General features: G+C 41.7%; 1 long non-coding RNA gene across 5 annotated transcripts in view; it reads left to right on the top strand.

Annotated features, from left to right (window-relative positions):
• The window catches only part of LOC138755142 (uncharacterized), a 467,989-nt gene that overhangs the window by 220,586 nt on the left and 223,360 nt on the right, over window positions 1–24,043 (top strand). For all 5 annotated transcript variants that reach the window (XR_011352046.1, XR_011352047.1, XR_011352049.1 and 2 more), the window contains one exon: window positions 946–982. This is a non-coding gene — a long non-coding RNA (uncharacterized lncRNA). The remainder of the gene's footprint in view (window positions 1–945; window positions 983–24,043) is intronic.

Genomic DNA, 24,043 nt, shown 5'->3' with positions numbered 1-24,043 from the left:
TGCACCATTGAACGCATACTTACTGGATCCATCAGACATGATGCAGGAGCTGAAAAAACACACAAATGCTTGAGAAAGTCAACAGATCAAACAGTGCCTTTATGGAGCAAAGGTAAAGATACATCACCAATGTTTAAGCCTTCTTCAAGGTGTGGGGGAACATGAGTGACATATCTTTACATTTGCTCTGTTTGACCTGCTAAGTTTCTCCAGCATTTTTGTGTTTTTTTTCACTTCACCACAGTGTCAACAGAATCCTTTGTTTTACCCATGATACAGGAGCTGCTCTGCTCATGATCGGAAGAATCTGCAGAAGGTGGTGAATGCAGCTCAAAATAATACGTAGCTTTCCCTCCAATCCATGGACTTCATCGACATTCCCTGCTGCCCAAGAAAGGCAGCCAACATACTGAAAGACCCATGACACCCCAGTTATAATCTCCCCTCTCACTTTCCATTGGGGAGAAGGCAGAAGAGTGTGTAACAGAGTTAAAAATGGTTTTTTAATAATTTTTATCCTCAATTCTATATTGTAAATTTCATCTCAATGAAGAATTTGTACTTAATGTCATTTTAATAGTGTTTCCGGTGAGAATGAATTTTGAAGTGCATACTTCTTCTGTGCCTCCTAAGCCCCTCCCTTTCTGTTCTTCACACTACTTGTTACTTGCTAAGGGTAAATGTGGGGGAACTTAGCTGCTGGGCTATTTTAATATTTTCTTTGGAAAATTAATTGGTTATATTATCAATCTTGATGCATATTGTTCATTGCTAATATTATTATGTTTTAGAATTGATGTTATATTGCTTTTAACCATTAATGTAAGTTTTATGGTTTTTCTTTATCTTACTGGTGTTTTGGCTCTGTTACCATGTGCTGGTCATGTGATCAATATAGCTTTGCTGAGATTTCACTGTGTAAATTCTGTTATTTTGTATACTTAGGAGAAAAAAGGCAGAAAAGGAAATGAAAACTCAGAAGGTAATGGTTGTGTTATTTTGTCTTCTAAAGGTACAGAATTTCTTTATTAAATGTATGATTTTGGCCAGTTATTTTCTCTATGCTGTTTTTAACTTGCCCCCTGGGTGCCACTGTTTTCACTTTGTGTATATATATATATATATATATATATATATAGTTTCTATATAGTTTGAAAGAATTTTAAAATGCAAAATGCTTTTTTGGGCATATATTAAAAGTTATTAGCTAATACTGTGTACACAGTTGAGATGTTAAAATTAAGTATCTGAATATAGTTGAGGAAAAGAATGAAGACACCGCTTGTTACTTGCTAAGGGAGAAAAGGGTTAGAAAAGGAATAAAACTCATAAGGCAATGGTTGTTTCTTTTTTTTCTTCTTAAGTGTGTGAATAAATGCTGGAAAACATTTTCTACACCCTATGTGAACCCATTACAAATGCAAAGCTTAAGGACAATTTCTTTTCCACAGCTACCTGGCTCCTGAATAAACCACACTACAGTGCTATCATGCTATCTCCTACCTTGGCACAAATTCATCTTTCTTTTCAGTGAAACTCCATATTCTGTAAATTAACATGGCTGTATGAATGTTAGAAATAACCAGTTTGCAGAAGAATCCTTCTCACTATACGAGGTATAATGTGGAAAATAAGCTTAATCTTAGCAGTTGGAGAGTATCTAGGGCCTCAATAGAGGCAATATAGGGGAGAAGAGGATGTTGACATTGGTTGACTTAGCCTTCCAGTGAATTAGATGCTTTTGTAGAAACAGCATTGCAGGTATTTTAAAGTGACCTGAGAGCCCTGCTGGAGGGAATCAAAGATCTGTTCAAAACTTCCTTGAAGAACTGCAATATGCCCATTGACTCCTGGGAGAAGCTGATCAATGAAAACTCATCTGGGAGAAGGAACATTAGAAATGTTGATATCATGAATAGAAAGGCAGAAAAACCCATATGTAAGTGCCAGAAGGAACAACCAATTCATAACTTGATCACTCCATGTGTCGAAGAATTTTCAGGTCCAACATTGTCCTCACCAGTCACTTAAGAACCTACAAAACCAGAATAGAAGCAAGTCATCCTTGACTATGAGGATAATAGTTGAAATAAATCCACAATGATCACTGCTCTTGCGATCACTTTTCTATTGTTCTTGTGTGCTTTTTTAAAAAATATATTGTAGGTAAATTTGATAAAGGTTCACAGGATCATGGTGTATATAGGTAGGATCATTTGCAAGAAATTCTTCCCATGACACAATCTCTTGAGACCAAGAACATAGATTCAAAGCAAAAGGTAAAAGATAAAGTGAGCACAAGGATAACCTTTAAATTCATAGAATGGTTATGATCTGGGCTGTAGGGATGGTGGAAGCAGTTTCAATCAGAGCTTTCAAATGGGAAATGAATGGCTTTTTGAAGGGAAATTATTCCAGTGCTCCTTGGGAAGAATGGAATGTTGGAATGTGTAATTGCTCTCATGAACGAGAAGAAACGTGGTTGAATGAATGATTTCATTCTTTGCCTGCTACAACTCAAAAGTAAAGTAGTGACAGATACCATTTTGACAATGCAGAGCAAAAGGTGACAATATTGGAAAATAGTGAAGGGTAAAATCCATTTTTTGAGGACTAATTTTTATGTTATTCTTGTAGTGTTATAATATTTGCAGATGGTCATCTGAATGGAACAATATTAAACATTTAGAGAAATTTAAAGAAATGTAAATGGATCTTATTGGGAATTATATGTAGTGTTATTGATAACGTGACGAATTGGAAAAACATAATATTTATACATTGAAAACAATATTCATTTCAACAATGAATATGAGAAAAGATGAACTTAGCGCTGGTTACAAAAAAGTTCAGTCACTAGGAAACTTGGTTTCAACTAATCTAACAAACACAAGAATTCATCTTAAGGCAGTTGACTGGTTTAAAATTATTCTGCTATAGATCAATGAAGTCGTCATACAAGGAGCATTCTGTATAAATTTTGGCACCCACCCAGCCTTCAAAAGTAATGACAAGTATGAATGTGGAACTTTGAGTTTTAAATTAGATTTTGAGGAGTGACTCACTGAACTAAATTATTTTTTTATGGAGAAAAAGATATTGAGGGATGATTTAATCAGGGTTATATTGCAGAGGGGAAAAAAAGTGCTGTATATTCGAGCAGACAGTCTTTGCACATTCTGAGGAATGGACTGATAAGCACAGATTATGATTAATGTGTAGGTATAAGAGTATCAGAAGTGGGAGCTGGAGGAAGCCTCCTGCTTCATCATTTAATGAGATCATGACTGATCTGGTCGAGGACTCTGCTTGCCTTTTCTCCATCATCTTTAATATCCCTGCTCTGCAAAGATCTAACTGTGCCTCAGATATATTTAATGAGGCACCCTCTTCTGCTTCCCTTTGGCAGAGAATCCCACAGATGCTCTATTTTTTTGGGAAAGGGAGCTCCTGCCTCCTCATCTGTCCTAAATCTACATTCTCAAATCCTGAGGCCATAATCGTTCAGTTCTATTCTCACTTACCAATGGAAGCAACTTTCCTACTTCTGTCTTGTCTGTCCCATCCATAATTTTTGGTTTATGTCAGTACCCTTCTCATTCTTCTAAATTCCAATGAGTACATCCCCACATGACCCCACACAACTGCAACAGAACCTTCCTGCTCTTAAACTGAATCCATCCAGCAATGGCTACATTCCATTTGCCTGTTTGATTATCAGTACCTGTTGCTCCTGCCAACTAATCTTTAGTCATTCATGCACAAGCACTGTCGTCCATCTGCAGCAAACTTTCACCATTTATTTTTTAAAAAAATCTGATCTATTTTAAAAGCCACCATTCTGTCTCCACAGGGATTTGATGTGTCGACATATTTTAACAATTTCATTTTAAAGACAAAAAAACTGAGAAGACAGATAAAAGATATTCTGTAAGATCTAGTGTATCAAAAGTGTCACAGGAGGCAGGAAATGTGCTATTTATGAAGTACTAGAGCATTGACTGGCTAAAGCTTGGAGATGGATTTATGTTCTGAAGCTTCCATTCATTGTCATTGGGAATCATATTTGACATGTATTCCTTATTAAGTTAAATAGTTGAGATAAAGTGCTTATTAAATGAGGTTTTAGACATTGCCAAAGGTGTAATCTTGAGGGGTCAAACAAGCCTTCAAGTTATGCAGATTTTTCATCAATAATCAAAATCTTGCTGCCAGTCTATCCCATTAACAGTATAGAACATTAAAGACAAAACATTCCAGCAAGGGAGCAGGCCCTTTGGTCCATGATATTTCTTCTAGCCGTGATGCAAATTGAAACTAATCCTCTATGCCTGGACATAGTCTATTTCCCTCTATTCCCTGGCTGAACATGTGCCTGTCTAAATTCCTCTTAAATCTTGCTGTTTCTACCACTTCCTCGACAGCATATTCAAGGCACATTAATGTGTTAAAAACAGCTTCAGATCTCAAGTTTGTAATCATCTGAATCTACATAAACAACCAGATGAAACAGCAATTCTTCTGAATACAGTGCACATACAAACATAACACATAGCATATAATAATCACATAAAGACTATATAAAGTATTTTAGAATAATTTACTTGGTTACAAGACACAGCCTGCAGGAAGCTATTTCCCAGCCTGGCAGCCCTGGTTTTAATTTTTCTTCCTGATGATAGAAAGTCCAATATACTGTATGTTGGTTGGAAAAGATCCTCAGTAATTCTTTTGAATTCTATTTGAGCAAAGTTCCTGGTGAATGTTATCAATAGAGAAAAGTGATCTTCTCCGTCATTTTAATTATCCTCTGTATTGACTTTCAGCCCGGTCCCCATTCCTTGTTGACTATAGAATTCCCTATTACTATTGTTCATGGGGTCTTTGATCATGCTCCTGACAGTATATGTTTTTTACACAGCAGCTGCGTTCCGGGAAATTATTCCCAAATTCCCAGAATTTAATCTGTACAAAAAGATCAGAATCAAAATGAGTGACACCCTCAGATATTATTGTGGACTGCCCGCAGTCTAAACTGTACTCCAGGCGGTCCGCAAAAATGGGCTAATGAATATGAGGTAATGATGATGCAACAGGCAACGTCAACCCACGTCCAGCTTACCTACATGCCGCTCCTTGGGCATTTAGTCTAGACACGCGGGTGATATCTGTATACAGGTCATTCTGTGTGAATGGCTACTCCAGAAGGCGTGTGTGAAAATTGACGATGGGAAAAAAAATAACATTATTCATATTTGAAAAAACATAATAGCCAGTAATGGTGTCACTGAGCTGGGAGACTATCTTCTCCTGGGAGACTATTCCTCCATTTGTATCCAAAATGGTGTACTTGCTTCAGAGCAGGCCACTGGAGACTCCTGCACGATCTTCCTTCCTCTCCTTGTGGTCACCAGTCTACCTGTCTGAACCTGTGGTGTCACCACCTCTCTGCACCTCCCAGCTCTAAAACTCTGTGGCTCCAAATGCTGCTTGGTGATAACCACTGACCCAAGCAGTTTGAAGGGCTGCAGATGTAGATTTATTGGACCAATAATAATTTTCAATAGAAAGTCCAATTAAATCTCCTTCATTGTGTGGTGTCGTGTAGTACTCAGGGAGAGATGGGGTAATGCCACAGCAAGTAGTACTGCTATCTCATACTTAGAGTTATAAAGTCATAACAAACCCGACTAAATAAGGGTGCAATCATTGAATGGAAGTGCTCAGCACTTGGTAGCAGCATGTAAAGTGCTTTGGGGAATCGATCCCTCCAAGTCGAAGATGTTGCGTTGACTCAGACGCCATCGCAGAAATGCTTAAGTTCATGCAAAGATTGTGATGCAGCAAATTACAATTAATCACTGTGCCCCAAGCAGTTAATGTCATTCAATCATATTTGGCAGAAATTTACTGCATTTCAGTCTCCCAGGCTTTGCACCACTGCACCCAATGTCCACCAGGTGAAATCTTTCCATGTTGATCTCTTTGTTATCTCACTTTTGCTCATAGCTGTCCTGCCTAATTTTTGTTTTTGGCTGACAATGAGTCTCTTGTTTTCCTGATCTACTACTTCATGCATCCACCCAGATTTGAACCTATCCTTTGGTGTTGGCTGTGTGGAGTTGCATGCTCATGCTGTGACTGTGTGAGGTATCCTGAGTGCTCTGGTTTCCATCCACTGACACTCCAAAGATACACGAGTGTAAGTTAACTGGCCACCGATATAGATGGGATGGTGGAAGAATCGGTGGAGTTTGAGCGTATACGCGATAATTGATTACAGGAAAATGATTGGGGAATCCATCGAACTGATAGGATTGATCTGAATGCTCATATCAAATGGCCTCATCTTTTGACATGTGACAAAATATGAGACTATAAGAGAGCAAAATGAGAGAGAGAAAAAAACATTCAATCTAATTTGGTAATTTAATGCAATTAAATTCTGCTTTGTTTAACAATTAATGCATGTGAGAAATGCTGATGTTGAGTTGTTTGCTGTCTATAATGCTGGCCACTGGCATCATCTTTATTGAAAACAGCGGAACATGACCCATCAAGATTTTTATTTTAGTTTCAGAATACTGGCCATGTTTGCAGTTTCAAGGGTATTGCATTAGTTCATTATCAATCACCTTTCAGACTGTTCAGTAAAAACTAATAAAATACAGAAGGTAATAATACAAAAATAATTTTAATTATGACTTTCCATCCAAATAATTAGCTGGCTATGGTTATTATGGTTGAATCTTGTGACATCTAACAGATAATGTATATGTTTAACTGGCAATATTTCATCCCATTTAACGGATAGTTGTTTCAAAGAATCTGTAATCTTAAACCAAAAGCCAGAGTTACTTAAGAACATATTGAACTGGAACAGTTCATTGGTGTAAGTATAAACATGCTGAATTCACCATTATTCTTCATTGATAAATTAACTGTATTTCTGTCCTTGCCCAAAAGGTTTTGGGTCTGTCTGTCATCAGATATCTCATTAATAATCTTGAAGCTCTACATGTGCAGTATTTACAGTGCAACAGTGACATCTACTGATGTTTTGTTGTCAAGATAACACTCTGGGATTGGGGTATAAACACAAAATGCTGGAGAGCTCAGCAAGTCAAAACAATGCCCTTTATTTAGCAACGGTAAAAATACATAACTGGTGTTTTGGGCTTCGGGACATTTTCATCACGATGTCTACACACTTTGATGTCATGGTGTCTACAGATTTTCATGTTTGTGTTTTTACTTCAACTACAGTGTCTACATATTTTTGTGTCGAAACGCGGGTTCTGTATTTTTACCTTTTGCTCCATAAAAGGCACTGGTTAACCTGCTGAGCTTCTCCAACATTTTGTGGGGTTTTTTTTACTTCAACCACGGTGTCTACAGATTTTCGTGAATTACTTCCAAACACTGAGATTGAGTGGATACAAATGTTTTAGGGGAAGAGTAAGATCAAGCAGTTTTGATCTACTTTTGATTCCAAGGTTCTCAGCTTAAGATGAATGCCAGAACACTGGAAACAGTGAGCAGATTGTGGAGATCTTGCTCTACATCATGCAAATCTGTTAGTGCATTTGTGCAGAAGAAACAAGAAAACAATGTTTGATTTGCATTTCAAAGCAAGAATTAATCCCGCGTAGGTAAATATAAATCCATCTAATTTTATGATGCTGAATTTTAGCAATTTCAGATTTAAAGAAGGATAATTGGATTGGTTATGAGTCCAGAGGACCTCAAAACCCAGCAGCAAAAGATATCCACCACAACAAAGGGTTAATTAAACAAAAGTTGCTTTTAATTATCTTTGAGCATGAAAATAGAATCAAACTTTAACTTATCTCGATTGACTCACTTAACCTACTTAACCCCCTTCTAATTATAAGCGCACGTGTGTGTAATGTGTGTGTGTAAGTTCAGCAAAGTTCTTTGGTTCAGAGTCCAATTTCACTGGTTGTAGGCAATTCTTGTACTGTGCACAGAAGTTAACAGTAATAAAGTTCACCAGGCTTTGGTGCTTAACAGGTAAATGGTTACCACTCAGAAAGGTTCTTGTTGGCTGTCAGAGAGTTTTTCTAGTTCCAGGACATCCACAATTGATTCTTTTTTTATCAGTCACTCCAGTGTCTTGCAGACTAAACTTTTCCCCTTCAGAGTTCTCCAGATGATGACCTCTTTCTTTCAGGTCACCACAGTGTTCTTTTCTGTTTCTCCTATTCCAAGGGAAACACCGGACAGCCAGTCCTCTCCTTTGAGCAGGCCATCTTCCAAAGCTTGCCAGCTTGTCCCTCTGGAACCGATGTCTGTGTCTGTCCCCTCTCTCTTCTCTCTCTCTTTCTCTCTCTCTCACTCCCTTCAACTCTGAGAGCAAAGCCTGTTTTCTTTCTGTTCTCTGCCTGCAAAGATCACATGACCTTCCAGACAGTAAATGTTTTTTTCCAGACAAACCAGCTACTGCCTGTTGTTACATTTGTTGCCTTTTCAAATGACAGTCCATCATGAGTCTCTGAGCACTCTTGCAAAAGCTCCTACAAAAATTCTGTGTTTTAAAGTGTTTGTGTGTGACCTGCTCTTACAAACCTTTCCCAATTTATCTCCCAAACACTTCTATATACTGTCTCACCAGGGTCAGCATAGACTTTGGTCTGGCAGGAGGCCCATAAAAACCTGCAATTGATACAGCATTTCAATGTGTTGATGAATCCACACTGTATGTCTCTCTGATAGCTCAGCAATAGGAAAAGATGAACAGGAGATTCATCACGAAGATTCATGATAGTTAGTGGAACTAGAAGGCTTGGATTAAAGAGAGAAAATGGATAGGCTGGGTCCTATAGAGCATAGGAGGTTTATAAAACACGAGCAGTATAAATATAACGCTTATAGTTTATTTCCTGGAGTAGACACTTCTAGAGTAAAAAGGTGCAGGTTAAAAGTGAAAGGAGAGAGATTTAAAGGGACTGGAGGGGCTACGTTTGTCAGTCAGAGGGTCATCTACATCTAGAAAGAGATGCCAGATAAAACTATAGAACCAGATGCTATTACATCATTAAAACAGTATTTCAATAGATACATGGATATGAGGGACTGAGAAGGATATGGCAAAAAATCAGGCAAATGGGACCAGCTCAGAAAGCCATCTTCATCAGAATCAGAATTTGTCATGATCAAGTCACGAAATTTGGTGTTTTGCAGCATATTATGAACCATCTTATATCAATTAATACAAAAAATAAAAATATTAGTGCATGTAAAATAAGGCAGTGTCTTTGGTTCATTGATCATTCAGGAATCTGATGGCAGCAGAGAAGAAGCTGCCCTTGTGCCACTGAGTGCTCGTCTTTAGGCTCCTGTACCTTTTTTCCAATAGTAGCAGAGTGAAGAGGGCATGGCCTGGGTTGTGGGGGTCTTTGAGGACAGAGGCTGCTTTTTTAAGACACCACCTCATGTAGATGTGTTCTATGGAGTGGAGTCCGGTGCCTGTGATGTTGCAGGCTGAGTTAACAACACTCTGGACTTTTTCCTTGTCCTGAGATTTGGCGCCTCCATGCAGGTAGTGATGCAACCAGCCAGTATGTCCCCCATGGTACACTTGTAGAAGTTTTCTTTGGTAACATATGAAATCTCCTCAGACACCTCACAAAGTATAGCTGCTGGCAAGCCTTTATCGTGATTGAATTAAAATGGTCGCTCCAGGACAGAAATTGGAAGTTCTTTACCCCCTCCACTACTGAGCCCTCACTGAGGAATGCGTTGTGTTCCCCCGACTTCCTCCTGAAGTCCACAATCATCTCCTTGGCTTTGCTAATATTGAGCACGAGGCTATTGCTGTGACACCACTCAAAGAGCTGATCTATCCCCCTCCTGTACACTTCCTCATTGCCGTTTGTGATTCTGCCGACAACTGTGATGTCATCAGGAAACTTGTAGATACTATTGGAATTGTGCCCGGCCACACAGTCATGGGTGTATAATGAGTAGAACAGTGGGCTAAACACTCATCCTTGGGGTGCACCTGTGCTGATAATCATTGAGGAGGAGACACTGCTCACAATTCATATTGACTGTGGTCTTCTGATGAGAAAGTCAAGGATCCACTTGCAGGGTGGGGTACAGAGGCCCAGAGACAGCATGGAAAAGTTGGTCAAAGGACCTCTTTCATGCTTATGACTCTGTGACTGACTTAACAATGTACAATGCAGGACAATACTTCTGTGCACTTGACTGTATCTGATGCTGAAGCCTCCTCTCTGAGTATGGAGTTTGAGCGACCTCCATGACGCAGTGAGCAGCAATCTGTAAGGCATGGTAAAAAGCAGTAGTTGCCACTAAAATAAGGTTTAGATCAGTGGTTCTCAACTTTTTTCTTCCCACTCATATACCACTTTAAGTAATCCCTATGCCATCAGTGCTTTGTGATTGATATTTGAGTGGTAAGGGAAGGTTGAGAATCACTGCTCAAGACCCAATTGTTACTGAAATATTCTGCTTGAGAAAAATTGTCATTGGCCCATTTCCTTTGGAGTTATGAACCCGTGCACATAATGAGTCAATGAAGGACGATTAAAACAGTGGGTTTCAAACTTTTTCTTCCCACCCACATCCCACCACTAATCACAGAGTACCTATGGAATAGGGAATACTTAAAGTGCTATGTGAGTGGAAAGAAAAAGGTTGAGAACCACTGGCTGAGATGCTGAAAATGACTGTGGCTCCACCTTCACCGGCAAAGGAATCAAGGTGCTCTTTTTGGGTTGTAATCAAGATGTACAATTTTGGTGAAGGTAAAGCTCACGGTTCAATATTAACTTTTAAGTCACATGGTTTTAGGGAAGTAGAGTGATTGATCTCATAGAAAATGAATTTTTCATATTGCATTGCTATTGATGTATTTTGGTAAGTTTTATGCTGGAATAAAAAGTGTTGAAGAAAGTGAAAATCCTGCCCCCCAAAAATAAGGAGTTGTATTTGTAAAGGAGTGCCAAAGTCCCCAGAAATACATTGAACGTTATTGCATCCTGTTTTCCCAAGTTGCAACAGCATGGCAACATATTGTTTTGATAGGATGAATGAATTTCTAGCCAAAAAAAAGAAAAAAAACAATCCTCCGTTCAGGTAAGATACCCGAAAGAATAATAGTCATGCACAGATTATAAAACTAAATAGAATTATGCGGTAGAAAAAAATTTCAGTTACTCTTCATCAACTTTTTTCATTATTATATAATTACATCAGAAAATAGCCTTTCAATAATGTTTTTGACTTTGACATAAGTTATGGATTCAGTCACTAAATTCAGTCCAATAGTTTATTTTTAAAATTAATTTTGACATACAGTACAGTAACAGGCCCTTCCTGCCCGCGAGCCTGTCACGTCCGAATACCTCAATTAACACACAAGCCCCTTAAGTTTTGAAGGTGGGTAGAAACTGGAGGATCTGTAGGAAACCCATGCAGAACAGGGAGAACGTACAAACTCCTGATAGCCCTCCATTGTTTAAGTCACTGGAATTTTGCAATATGGAAGTTCGTTTGATTACAGAGCTGTAAAATGTATTTGCAATCCTGGTTCTAATAATACCCACGTTAATTCTTACAGGAAAATTGCCATCATTGCTTCTCTGTGACACCTTTCCTCTTTGTTAGCTATAGTTCATCTTTAATCTCCCTTTTTCTCTCCATTTTGACGAACTATCAGGTTCTAGCTTTGATATAAGCTGGGAGCTTTGCTTGGAGACAGGAAAGTGAGTGTGTGTCCATCTTCCATCTATTTTTTGTATTTATTGTTTCTTTTTAATTTAACAGATGGCCATGTAGTAAAGACCTTCTGCTCAGCAGAGATAGAGAATGTGATGGTGAAATGCAGTCCCTTCAAACTGTCCAGGGAATTCAGTTTGCATTTCGTATTTGGTAAATGAAGGTGAAACTTTAGGATGCCATCTGTGAAGCACAGATGTCTCACCCTGATAGTTGCATGATTGTAGCTGGTGATTTCAACCACACCAACATGAAAACTGTTCTACCACTGTTTCAACAGCATGTCAAATAGCCACCATAGGAAAGAAAATCCAAGATCAATTGTACACCAACACCCCCAGTGCATAAAATGCTGCTCTTCACCCACACCTTGGCTACCCTGACCACATATCCATCCTGCTAACCCAAGCACACAGAATGCTCATAAAACAAACTGTTAGGCACTACCAGTAACCACCAAGACTAGGCTGAGGGAACGATAGGCTTTAATATACAGAAGAATCTTGCTGGCCTGGATCCAGGTACAGGAATGGAGGGAAGGGAGAGGTGACTCGACCTTTATGGCCCAGGATCACGGGGCGAGGAGTCATAGGGTATTAGTCGTCAGTGGGCGGGCCAGCTCCATATATACAGTAGTCAACAATAACTATATACAATGAAGGAAACATATCACCACATTCACCCCTCCTTTTAAAGCAGGAACCCCCTCAGTCTTTGAAAAAAAAAACAAAACTGCCAAGACTAAAAGATTCAGTCGCAACAGTGACCCCTTCTGTCTATGGGACCTGCGGGGAGCAGGGGTGGGGGTGGTCTGCTGTTCCACTGGCCGGGTGTCAAGAAATGGGGTCACCGCCTGACTACATGGAGAGGGTGCTATCTGTGTTGAGGTGATGTCAGAAGCGGTATGGGATGGAGTGGGGGGGGTCAGTGCCCTGAGGGGAGCTAGCGCTGTAAGAGTGAGATCCGTGGGGTGTGGTAGCCCAGGTGAGTCTGCTCATAACAGTGAGTCCCATTGTGGGGTGGTGTTAAACTCAGGGTGGTCAGGGGTATGTGGAGTGGTCCTAGGCTCTCTGGCATGTGCCAGAACCCGGACGGGTACAATGTCCTTATGGCCATTGGGGTACCTTACAAAAGCGTACTGAGGGTTAGCATGGATGAGGTGCACCTCTTCGACCAACAGATCAGACTTATGTCCCTCTCACATGTCTCCAGAGCAGGACCGGGTCTGGCGTCACCAACCAGGGGGGCACTGAGGACCCATTTGCCGACTTCCTGGGGAAGGCAAACATGCAATCGTGCAGGGTGGTGTTTGTAGTGATGTTTAGGAGCAATCAGATGGCCATGTAATGCCTCTGGCAGGATGTCCTCCCAGCGAGACACTGGTAAGTCCTTGGACTTCAGGGCCAGGAGCACAGCCTTCCAAACGTTAGCGTTCTCCCTTTCCACCTGGCCATTACCCCTGGGGTTATAGCTGGTGGTTCTACTGGTGGCTATGCCTCTGGCCAGAAAGTACTGCCGCAGCTCCTCACTCATGACCAACAACCCCTGATCGCTGTCGATGTAATCGGGGTACCCGAACAGAGTGAAGATACTGCATAGTGACTTAATCACAAAGGCCGAGGTCATATCCGGACAGGGAATGGCAAAGGGGAACTGGGAGTACTCGTCGTTCACGTTCAGGAAATAAATGTTCCTGTTGGACAAGGGAAGGAGGGCTCTTGAAATCGACACTCAGTCATTCAAACGAGCGAGTGGCCTTTATGAGGTGGGCCTTGTCGGGTCTGTAGAACTGCAGCTTGCATTCAGCGCAGACCCGACAGCGTCTGCTCATGGACCTGACATCATCAACGGAGTACAGGAGGTTCCGAGTCTTAATGAATTGGAACAGTCTTGTAACTCCGGGGTGGCAAAAGGCTTTGTGAAGGGCTTGGAGATGTTAAGGTGCATGCTGGCAAGTCCCCCAGGATAGAGCATCAGGCCGATCATTGAGTTTACCTGGCCAGTACAAGATATCATCGACGTCATGTTAAACACAAAACAGTGGGGTAAAATATAAAATGACAAGATACTCAGGTGGAGAATTTCTCCACCTGAGTATCTTGTCATTTTATATTTTACCCCACTGTTTTGTGTTTAACATGACGTCGATGGCACGCTGGTCCATCATCAGGGTAAATCTTTTTCCAGCCAGGTAGTGATGCCAAAGCCTCCTTCTCGATAGAGGAATGCCGTGTCTCAGGGCTATGAAGGGTACATGAAAAAAATGCTACTGGCCTGCCTGCCTGGTTGAGTGTGGTGGCCAGTGCAAAGTCGGAGGCATCGCTCTCCACCTGGAAGGGGATGGATTCATCCACGACATGTATCGTGGCCTTTGCGATGTCTCCTCAGATTTGATGGAATGCAGTCTGGGCCTCTGCCAATAATGGGAAAGTTATGGACCTAATGAGGGGATGGGCCTTATTGGCGTAGTTGGACACCCATTGTTCATAGTAGGAGAACAGCCCCAGGCACCTCTTCAGTGCCTTCAGGGTTTTTGGGACTGTGAACTCCATCAGGGGTCACATGAGGTTGGGGCCTGGGGCAATGACACTATGTGCCACAACGCATCCAAGGAGAGCCAGATGATTGGAATTAAAGACACACTTCATTATTGTATGTGAGGTTCAGGGACTTTCCAGTCCGCAGAAATTTAGCAAGGTTAGGGTCATGGTCCTCCTGATCATGGCTGCAGATGGTGACATTATCCAAATAGGGAAACGTCGCTGCCAAGTTATGCTCCTCCACCATCACTTTCTGGAAGTGATAGGCAGACGTGAGGTCAATGGTCGAGAATACCCAGTATTGAGTGATCTTATTGACCATGTCAGCTCTCTGGGGAAGGGGGTATGCGTCCAGCTGGGTGAAGTGGTTAATGGTTTGACTATAGTCAATTACCATGCAGGGCTTGCTCCCACCCCTGACCACCATGACCTGGGCTCTCTAGGGACTGGAGCTAGGGGCGATGATCCCTTCCGCCAGGAGTTGCTGAACTTTGGCCCAGATAAACGCCTTATTCTCGGCGCTGTAGTGCCTGCTCTTGGTAGCTGTGGGGCAGCACTCCAGGGCCAAGTTCGCGAATACTGACGGAGGGGACATTCGAAGGGTGGTGAGACTGCAGGCCGGGGCTGGGAGCAGGAGGAGGGATTCGGGAGTTGTGGGTTGCTTACTGTGAGGGGCAGTTGAGGGCCTCTGAATGCCATCGTCACACTCCTAAACTGACTCTGGAAGTTGAAGCCCAGGAGGATCACCACTCAGAGCTGGGGCATGACCAGTAAGGAAAATTATAATAACGTTCCTCTCCCACCATCAAAGACGCCACACAGAACCCACTAATATCAGTCTGATGATCTTTTGATGTCAATGAAATGGAGCTGCCCATTGGCCAGACTGGAAGCGAGAGTCTGTGGACCATATCAGGATGGATGAAGCTTTCCGTACTGCCACAATTGAAGAGATAGTTAATCTTATGACCATTCACCTCGATCTGCATCATGGAGTGGGCGATTGGATGAGGGCTGGCCTGGTTCAATGTAATCGATGCCAGGATCGGATTGTCATCTTCGTTGTCGGGGGGGCAGCCCGATGCACAAGATGGCAGCTTCCATGTTGACCATGCAGTCGTGGCTGCCGAGGTTGAGGAAGAAGGCGGAAGTTGCATCAGCGAAGCGGGCTGCAGCTGCGCTGTCCATACAGAGGTTGAAGGCGGCAGCAGGTAAGATGGCGCTCCTCTCACCGCGCACGCGGTTGGCACTGGAACTTAGACAGGGCTCGCTCATTGGTTGTACACGCCATGCTGCTTTGTGGGGAGGTTCTGGGTTTACATACTCGCAGATAATGTCCCTTCTTTCCGCAGCCTGAGCAGCTAGCACCCTTCGCGGGGCAGAGTCATCACAGGTGCTTCCTCTGCCCGCAGAAATAGCACTTCGCATGTTCAGTCGCCACAGCTGCCATGGTCAGATTGGCCATTCCCGATGCCATCCCCCAAGATAGTGACATTTTTGGTGCGCACATGGAGGGCCGGCTTTTGCCCGCGATCGATTCCATGTGGCACTGGGCCGAGTCTAGAGTCCTTACCAGCAGTATGGTATGCTTCAGTGGCAACTGGTTTTCTTCGAGCAGGCGCTGCCTTATGTAGTCGGACCTCAACCCCAACACACAGGTGTCCCGGACCAGGTCTTCGACATACTGGGCTACTGGTACAGGAGCCATGGAACTACCCCTACAGTCTCTCCCCAGCATAAGCAGGGTACGAATAGACTCTTCAGCTGACTCACCAAGCTGCTGTTTTCGGGAAGCCAGGAGGTAACACGAATACATGATCTTCAGTTTGTAGAGGGCCCGAAGCTCAGTCATCGCCTCAGTGTAAGTAGCACAGCTCCTGATGGTTTGGAAAGCTCTCTGGCCAACTCTTGCTCGCAGAACTTTGATCTTTTCATCAGAGTTGACCAGGTTGGCAGCGGCCTCGAGGAAGTTGCTGAAGCAGCTAATCCACTGCTCGTCCTATTCAGATGCTCCTGGAGATTGTGGGCCGGGGCGCAGCAGCTTCTCCATTACTGGAGAGATAATTTGTGTACATTAAATTGTTAGGCACTACCAGTAACCACAGGGATGAGACTGAGGGAGTGATGGACTTTAATATACAGAAGAATCTTGCTGGCCGGGATCCAGGTATAAGAATGGAGGGAAGGGAGAAGTGGCTCAACCGTCATGGCCCAGGACAAAGAAGGGTGGGGGGGGGCAATCATAGGGTATGAGTCATCACTGGGCAGGGCAGGTCCATATAAACAGTAGTCAACAATAACTATATACAATGGAGGAAACATATCACCACACAAACAAAGTCAGTTTTGCAGGGAGATTAGGATATGGCCGGAGGTCGAGGGAGGGGCACAGCAGAGCTGTCACTATCAAGTGAGGTTTATGATGGAAACAATCCTTGTCCAAAAGAAAAAAAATGTTTAATGTTCTATTCAGAGCAGAAAATATAAAAATGAAGGTTTCTGATAATACTTTGGGGTGAGTGAAAAGTGAATGTCTGCAGATGTTGTGAATGGAGGAAAAACTCACCAAAACCTTGATGGTTTCCTATGGATGCTGAAAGACCGGCTGAGTTCCTCCAGTGCTTGGTGTGTGTTTATAACTTCTGGGATGCTCCGCTCCACCCAATTGACACATCAACCAAGCCTCGACACATTTGCTGATAACAATTTCGCCATAAATTATTGAAATTCATAAAGCTATATTTGAACGAGCATCCGATTTCCCCCATGTGTCCTCCAGAACGAGAGCTATAAGCCTGTGAAGATGGTTCACTTTGGATCTCTTGCTCATCCTTTATTTGTCACATTAGCACCTCAGCTTTCCAACCTTAAACTCCACAGCAATCTCTTTGGTTCTCTGCGTGACCTGACCTATCTCTCCTGCTTTATGCTACCTGCACCTTCCTCTTTAATCAAGCATTTGATCATCTGTTGAGAAGTCTATTTTTTGTTTATTTCAATTTCTTTTTAAGCTAATTTTATTTAAGGCCCCATGTAAATGGAAATTCCTGCTGTTTTATTAACTCTGAAGTAATGTTCATGGCCAATTCAAAGCTTGGCACTGCCACATTATGCTGAGGTCATTTTTGTCATGCTTTTTGACATTGACCCATATGTTTGCAAGGAGGTGGAGCAGAAATTGTGCTGCCAGGGAATTAAAGTCAGTTTTGCAGGGAGATTAGGTTATGGAGAAGTTGTCCCAATGTAAGGCTGCTTTAGATGAAATGCTCTAAATGGAGACAGATACCTCTGGATCTCTTTCTCAGTCTCCTGGCAATGCCATAAGGGCTGCTTAGCATAGAGTAGTCAATCTCTGCATTGGTCATATATTGTGGATAAAGAGTTTTTGCATTTCACAAACTAGCTATCTGCCTGGTAGAAAATCTTGCACTATCCAGCTGAGAATTGTTCCTCAGCTTATGGATACCATCACCGGTTGGGATAAGTGCTTAGGAAACAGCTGGACAAGCATCTGGAATATAAACCAAGAGATGTAGCAGGATTCTTTCGGTTAAAGGGCTGAGAGTGTTTGGGTGATCCTGCAGAAGTTTTGCTTGTGTAATTTAATGAACCAGTGTTGGTTGTTGTAGCCCACAAACAGCCTGCAAGAAAGCAATTATCAATGAACACCACTGTTCAACTACCCTTAAGCTGTCTGTGTCCTAAGCTTGGTTTGCCTGTGTTAAATTCAAATAACAGCCAGGCTTTGAAGAATGGAGTCCATGAAACAGATTCTAATCATAATTGTCTCCTTGGATAGTATCAGAAACATAGCCTCAAGTCTTAATCATGCATGGTTAATGATGCATGGATGCATATTTTCCACTGATTGGGAAATGGAGCATTTGCAAATGTTACCCATTCTGTTTATCCTTCCCCTGCTGTTGTAAATGTAAAATCCTCTCCACTGAATAGTAAGGGAGCTAATAGTGGCAGCTAATTGAATTAATTGGCAGAATCAGATATTAACCCAGCAAAATTTATGTTCGAAGGTCAAATGAAATTATGGGGATGTCAACCATAATGTAAAAATTATCATTTTGATTAATCTCAAAAACAATAGGTAGGAAGAACAAAAGGTCCTTGAGGCGCGAACAGAAAATGTAGTGCACTGATGTGAAGCTTCATCATGAACTGAAGGAAAGGTATTTGGGAAAAATGATCAAGATTTAATGTCGTGCTGACTGAGCCAAAAGGTTAACTATTGTCAGTTGACAAGGTTTCAAAGTAAAATGGTGATTGAGATGGCAAGCAGACATTTTCCATTGAATTATACCCACTCTTGCACATAGAATGTCCTTGAATAAATTATCATCAGGGAAAATATTAATCAATAAAAATAATTGTCAGAGGGATCATTTTGCTTGTTGACAATAGAACCACAACTATCCCTATTTGGAAAATTCTAACAAAACTTTTCTCAGGAAAATTTATTAGTGCTTCCTTTGGTGAGGGTCTTTGTTGATCAATTTATTTGCCAAGGCAAATAGCGCCTTTGGAAGACTACACAAAAGAGTCTGGAAAAACAACCAACTGAAAAACCTCACAAAGATAAGCGTATACAGAGCCGTTGTCATACCCACACTCCTGTTCGGCTCCAAATCATGGGTCCTCTACCGGCACCACCTACGGCACCTAGAACGCTTCCACCAGCGTTCTCTCCGCTCCATCCTCAACATCCATTGGAGCGCTTTCATCCCTAACGTCGAAGTACTCGAGATGGCAGAGGTCGACAGCATCGAGTCCACGCTGCTGAAGATCCAGCTGCGCTGGGTGGGTCACGTCTCCAGAATGGAGGACCATCGCCTTCCCAAGATCGTGTTATATGGCGAGCTCTTCACTGGCCACCGTGACAGAGGTGCACCAAAGAAAAGGTACAAGGACTGCCTAAAGAAATCTCTTGGTGCCTGCCACATTGACCACCGCCAGTGGGCTGATAACGCCTCAAACCGTGCATCTTGGCGCCTCACAGTTTGGCGGGCAGCAACCTCCTTTGAAGAAGACCGCAGAGCCCACCTCACTGACAAAAGGCAAAGGAGGAAAAACCCAACACCCAACCCCAACCAACCAATTTTCCCTTGCAACCGCTGCAATCGTGTCTGCCTGTCCCGCATCGGACTTGTCAGCCACAAACGAGCCTGCAGCTGACGTGGACTTTTTACCCCCTCCATAAATCTTCGTCCGCGAAGCCAAGCCAAAGAAAGAAGATATTGCAGAACTAAAGTTCATTCTAAATTAATTCTGATAATCGTGATTTAATTTTACAAATGTCACTCTGGGCCTGGGATGACTACTGAATCAGAGATTGATGTAACATTTGAAATAAACTCTCAAATGAGCAACAAATAATGGGGATTCTAGCATGAGACAAACATATTCTATTCTTATTGCCAGAAGATATACTTTTTTTGAAATATTTTATTTTGATTTTCCAATATTAAACAGGAGAGTACATCACTGGTTGTTAGAGACCATGTCATTTTCATCCAGTAGTTTACTTATATATGATGTCTCTCCCTCCCCTGTTTTCCACCCACCCTACCCCTCCCCCTGAGAGAGATAGACATGACAGGAAAAGAGGAAAAGAAAGAAGAAGAAGAAACGAGAGGCTGGATGTGGCATCAGTGCTTCCAATGTGTGTCCATGGAAACCGTGGGGCCACCCCTTTGTGTAGGCACTTTCCTTAATCTATCTGTTAGTAATTCTCTGTAAACCTTTTTGTTGGCGAGTGGCTACATTTGTGCTCCCGTGTATCCAGATATGGCTGCCATATTCCAATGAAGGTGCTGTGTCGGTTCCTAAGGTTATAGATGATTTTTTTTTCCCCATGGGAATATAGCTGTGCTTCTCGGTAGCCCAGTAGCTGATGAGAAGAGGAAAGTCAGACATCCAGGTCATCGCTATACATATTTTTTGCTATGGCTAGAGATATAAATTGAATTGGATTTGGATTTTTTTTTTGTTAATATAGCCTATATCCATAAGATTCCCTAGTAGATATAGTGCTGGGTGCGGCAGGAAGGTTACCTTTGTTTTTTGGTTAGTATGTTGACCAAATCTTGCCAGAATGGGGATACCTTTACGCAGGACCAGGTTGCATGAAGAATGTTCCTTGCTTCTCTCCACATCTGAAGCACGTTTATGGCACCTCTGGTTTTGTTTTGTGGATTTTTTTTTGTGGTGTGAGATAGAGCTGGTGCAAAAAATTGTACATAACCAATCTGTATCTAGAGTTAATAACTGTTGTGACACTGTCCTTGCACCAGTCTGACCAGCATCTTGCATCAATTGTAATGCCCAGGTCCGACTCTTATCTTTCCTTTGATCTGTATAGCTCTTGTTTTGGGCTTTTAGCTTGGAATACCAAGTACATTCTTGATATAAATTTAGGTGTGCTTCCCTGTTGAAGCAACCTCTGAACTTCACTAGGCACAGGTGAGGTCATTGAGGAGTTCCACCTGTCCCTCAGGAATGATCTTAATTGGAGGAAACAGTGAAAGGTTCCATAAGACAAATCGTATTTTCCCCTTAGCTGCTCGAAGGACATAAATTGTCTACCTTCATAGCAGTCCTTGATTTATCAGATCCCCTGTCAGTGCCAAATTGCCAAGATTTTATTGCCCTTATTCATGGGCCTGAATTAATTATGAATCAGTGGTGCATTAGACAATATTTCCACTTTTTTCTCCGTGCTTTCATTAATTTCATACCAATTTTTAATCAGGTGTTTCAGTACAGGATTGTCCTTTTTTTTGGCCAATAATTTAGGGTCCTCTCTGTATATAAAATCCTTCACCATCCTCTCCCCCATTGCATGTAATCCCATTGCACCCAGTTGGGTGGTTGTCCCTCTTCAAAGAGTGATGTGAGGAACCTTGATGAGGCTGCGAGATAGTATTTCTTAAAATCAGGTAATCTTCGCCCTCCCAGGCTGTATGTAGTCCCATGTCAGTTTCTTTAAGGCTATTCTGTGTACATTCCCATTCCAAATAAATTTTCTTATGTTTCCATTCAGCGTTTTAATAAAGGATTGTGGGAGTGGAATTGGCAAGGATTGGAAGAGGTATTGAAGACCTGGCATAACTCTCATCTTTATACAATTGACCCTTCCCATTAAAGTGATGTGCAGGTCCCTCCAACTCATCAAATTTCCCTCAATCTTCTCAAGCATGGGGGGTAGTTAAGTTTATATAGATTTTCCAAATTGTTATCTATCTTTATTTCTAGGTACTTTATGGCTCCTGTCTGCAAACTGAAGTTACTGTTTTTTGGTGGTCTTCATAGTTGAATTTATTCAATGGTATAATATTACTATTCTCTATATTGGCCTAGTAGCCCGATCTTGTACCATAGACCTCCAGTGTGGCGAGCAACTTTGGTAAGGACCCAGCCGGGACTGTCAAATACAACAATACATCATCTGCCATTAAGTTTATTTTGTGCTCACATTGACCCACTTTGAATTGCTTTATCAATGGATCTTTTCTAATAGCCTCTGCCAATGGTTCATTTGTGAGAACAAACAGCCCTGGCGACAGAGGACACCCCTGCCCATTGAATCTACTAAGGGGAAATGTTGGCAATGTTTGTACATTTGTACTGACTTTTGTCTGCAGTTTACTGCACAATGTGTTTATCCAGTTAACAGATGTTTGTCCCATTCTAAATTTTTCCAGAAGTTTAAAGAGAAAAGGCCATTCTTCCCAATCAAAGTCCTTTTCTGCATCCAGTGAGACTATTATACTTGGATCTTGCTTTGTTTGTACCAAATGTATAATGTTAAGCAGTCTATTTGTTATTGGTGGAGTGTCTTTTGCTGATGAAGCCCACTTGGTCCCGGTCTATTAGTTTGGGGGATATTGACCCAACCTGTTGGCCAGTGCCTTGGCTATTATTTTGTAGTCTCTATTTGGGTCCCGGTTTTTTTTTTGTATCACCACAACGATGGCTGTTGAAAAAGACTCCGGGAGAGTTTACGTCCCCACTGCCTGGCTCACTATTAACAGTGGTGTCAGTAAGTCTTTAAATTCCTTATAGAACTCCTGGTAGGAGGGGGGGGGGAAGCCATCTTCTCCCAGAAACTTATTTGTTTGTAAGGTTCCCAGGGGCTGTTCAATTTCCCCCTTGGAGAGGTGGGCATCTAATTCCATTTGGTCCTTTTGAGCCAGTCTCAGCAGCTCAATCCTCGCCAAGAACTCCTCAATTTTATCCATATCTTTTGGCACCTTGGATTTGTATAATTTCTCATAATAAGTTATAAAGGTATCATTAATTTCTCTTGGGTTGTGTGTTACTGAGTCTGGACTGGACTGAACTGCATTAATTGTCCTTAGAGTTTCCTCTGCTCTCAGTTGCCATGCCAGTATTTTGTGTGTTTTTTTTCACCTAATTCGAAATATCTTTGCATGGTTTGCAAGAGGGTTTTTTCCCCCACTCTGTATGTTTGCAGAGTGTTATATTTAAGTTTATTGCTTTCCAATACCTGATATATCTCATTTGATCCCAAATTTTGGTATTCTTTTCCTAATTTTGTGATGTCCTGTTCCAGTGTCTCCAGCTCCCTTAGGTGTTTTTTAATACTATCGGTGGATGAGATTATCCGCCCCCTTAGGTAAGCCTTTAGTGCAGGGGTCTCAAACTCAAATTCACAGAGGGCCAAAATTAAAAACTTGGACTAAGTCGTGGGCCAAACTAAATATTTATTGAAAATTTTCAACAACATCTGCATATTTTCTCTTCTTTCAACATATGTAATGTTAAACTTTTTCTTATTAAAATAAATGTTTAATAATAGTTTTGGTTAAACTCTTTCCAGAAGAAGCATTAACAAATGAGAAATAAAATATTCAATAAATAATATTTCTCTATAGCCTTTAAACTCCTTTTAAATGTATTTTTTTCACAAGCCAACAAATCAAAAAAAATAACAACTTGCTTCAATGAAAATCCAATCTTTCAACTATGAACAGTCCAAAGTTAACCAAAGAAAATATGAATCCAAGCTTAGCTTGCTACACAGTGATTTACTCTGATGCACCAGATACTTGGCATCTCTTCTTAGATGCAAGTTCATCAAACTCTGGGGTCAGAGTTTGCCTCCCACCTGTCTTGAAAGGTCCTGTTTCCTGTCTTTCGTTTGGCCATTTTTTGTAAGGGGTTTATTACATGTGAATTAGGCGACAGGTCGCAGATGGTAATGAAAGTAAAGAGAGGAGGTGGGGGCGATTAGCGGGCTGACGCCAGTGCATTTGCAAAGCATTCTGGGATTTGTAGTATTAGCTGTGCATGCGCTATACTGGCGCGGCAGCCAGCAGGCCAGCTCTAATACATATTTGATATGATCTTGTGGGCCAAATATAATTATATCACGGGCCAAATTTGGCCCGCGGGCCTGAGTTTGACTTGTGTGCTTTAGTGCATCCCATAATAAAAAAAATTGTTGTCCGTTGAGGGGCCATTCATTTCACAGAACAGGACAATTTGTCCTCTTATAAAGGAGCAAAAGTCTGGATTTCTCAACAATGTCACATTAAAGTGCCATCTATATGTATTTGCCTGTTTTTCAGGCATTATTATCTATAGAGTTAGCAGTGAGCGATCTGATACTAGTCTTGCTAAGTATAACAACTCAAGGACTCTGTTCTCCCAAAGAGTAGTCAATTCTGGTGTAGGAATCATGGGGTTTTGAATAGAAGGAA

This window comes from Narcine bancroftii, chromosome 2, assembly GCF_036971445.1.
Source record: "Narcine bancroftii isolate sNarBan1 chromosome 2, sNarBan1.hap1, whole genome shotgun sequence".
Classification (NCBI taxonomy): Eukaryota; Metazoa; Chordata; class Chondrichthyes; order Torpediniformes; family Narcinidae; genus Narcine; species Narcine bancroftii.
This window is presented reverse-complemented; position numbering and strand designations above follow the sequence as displayed.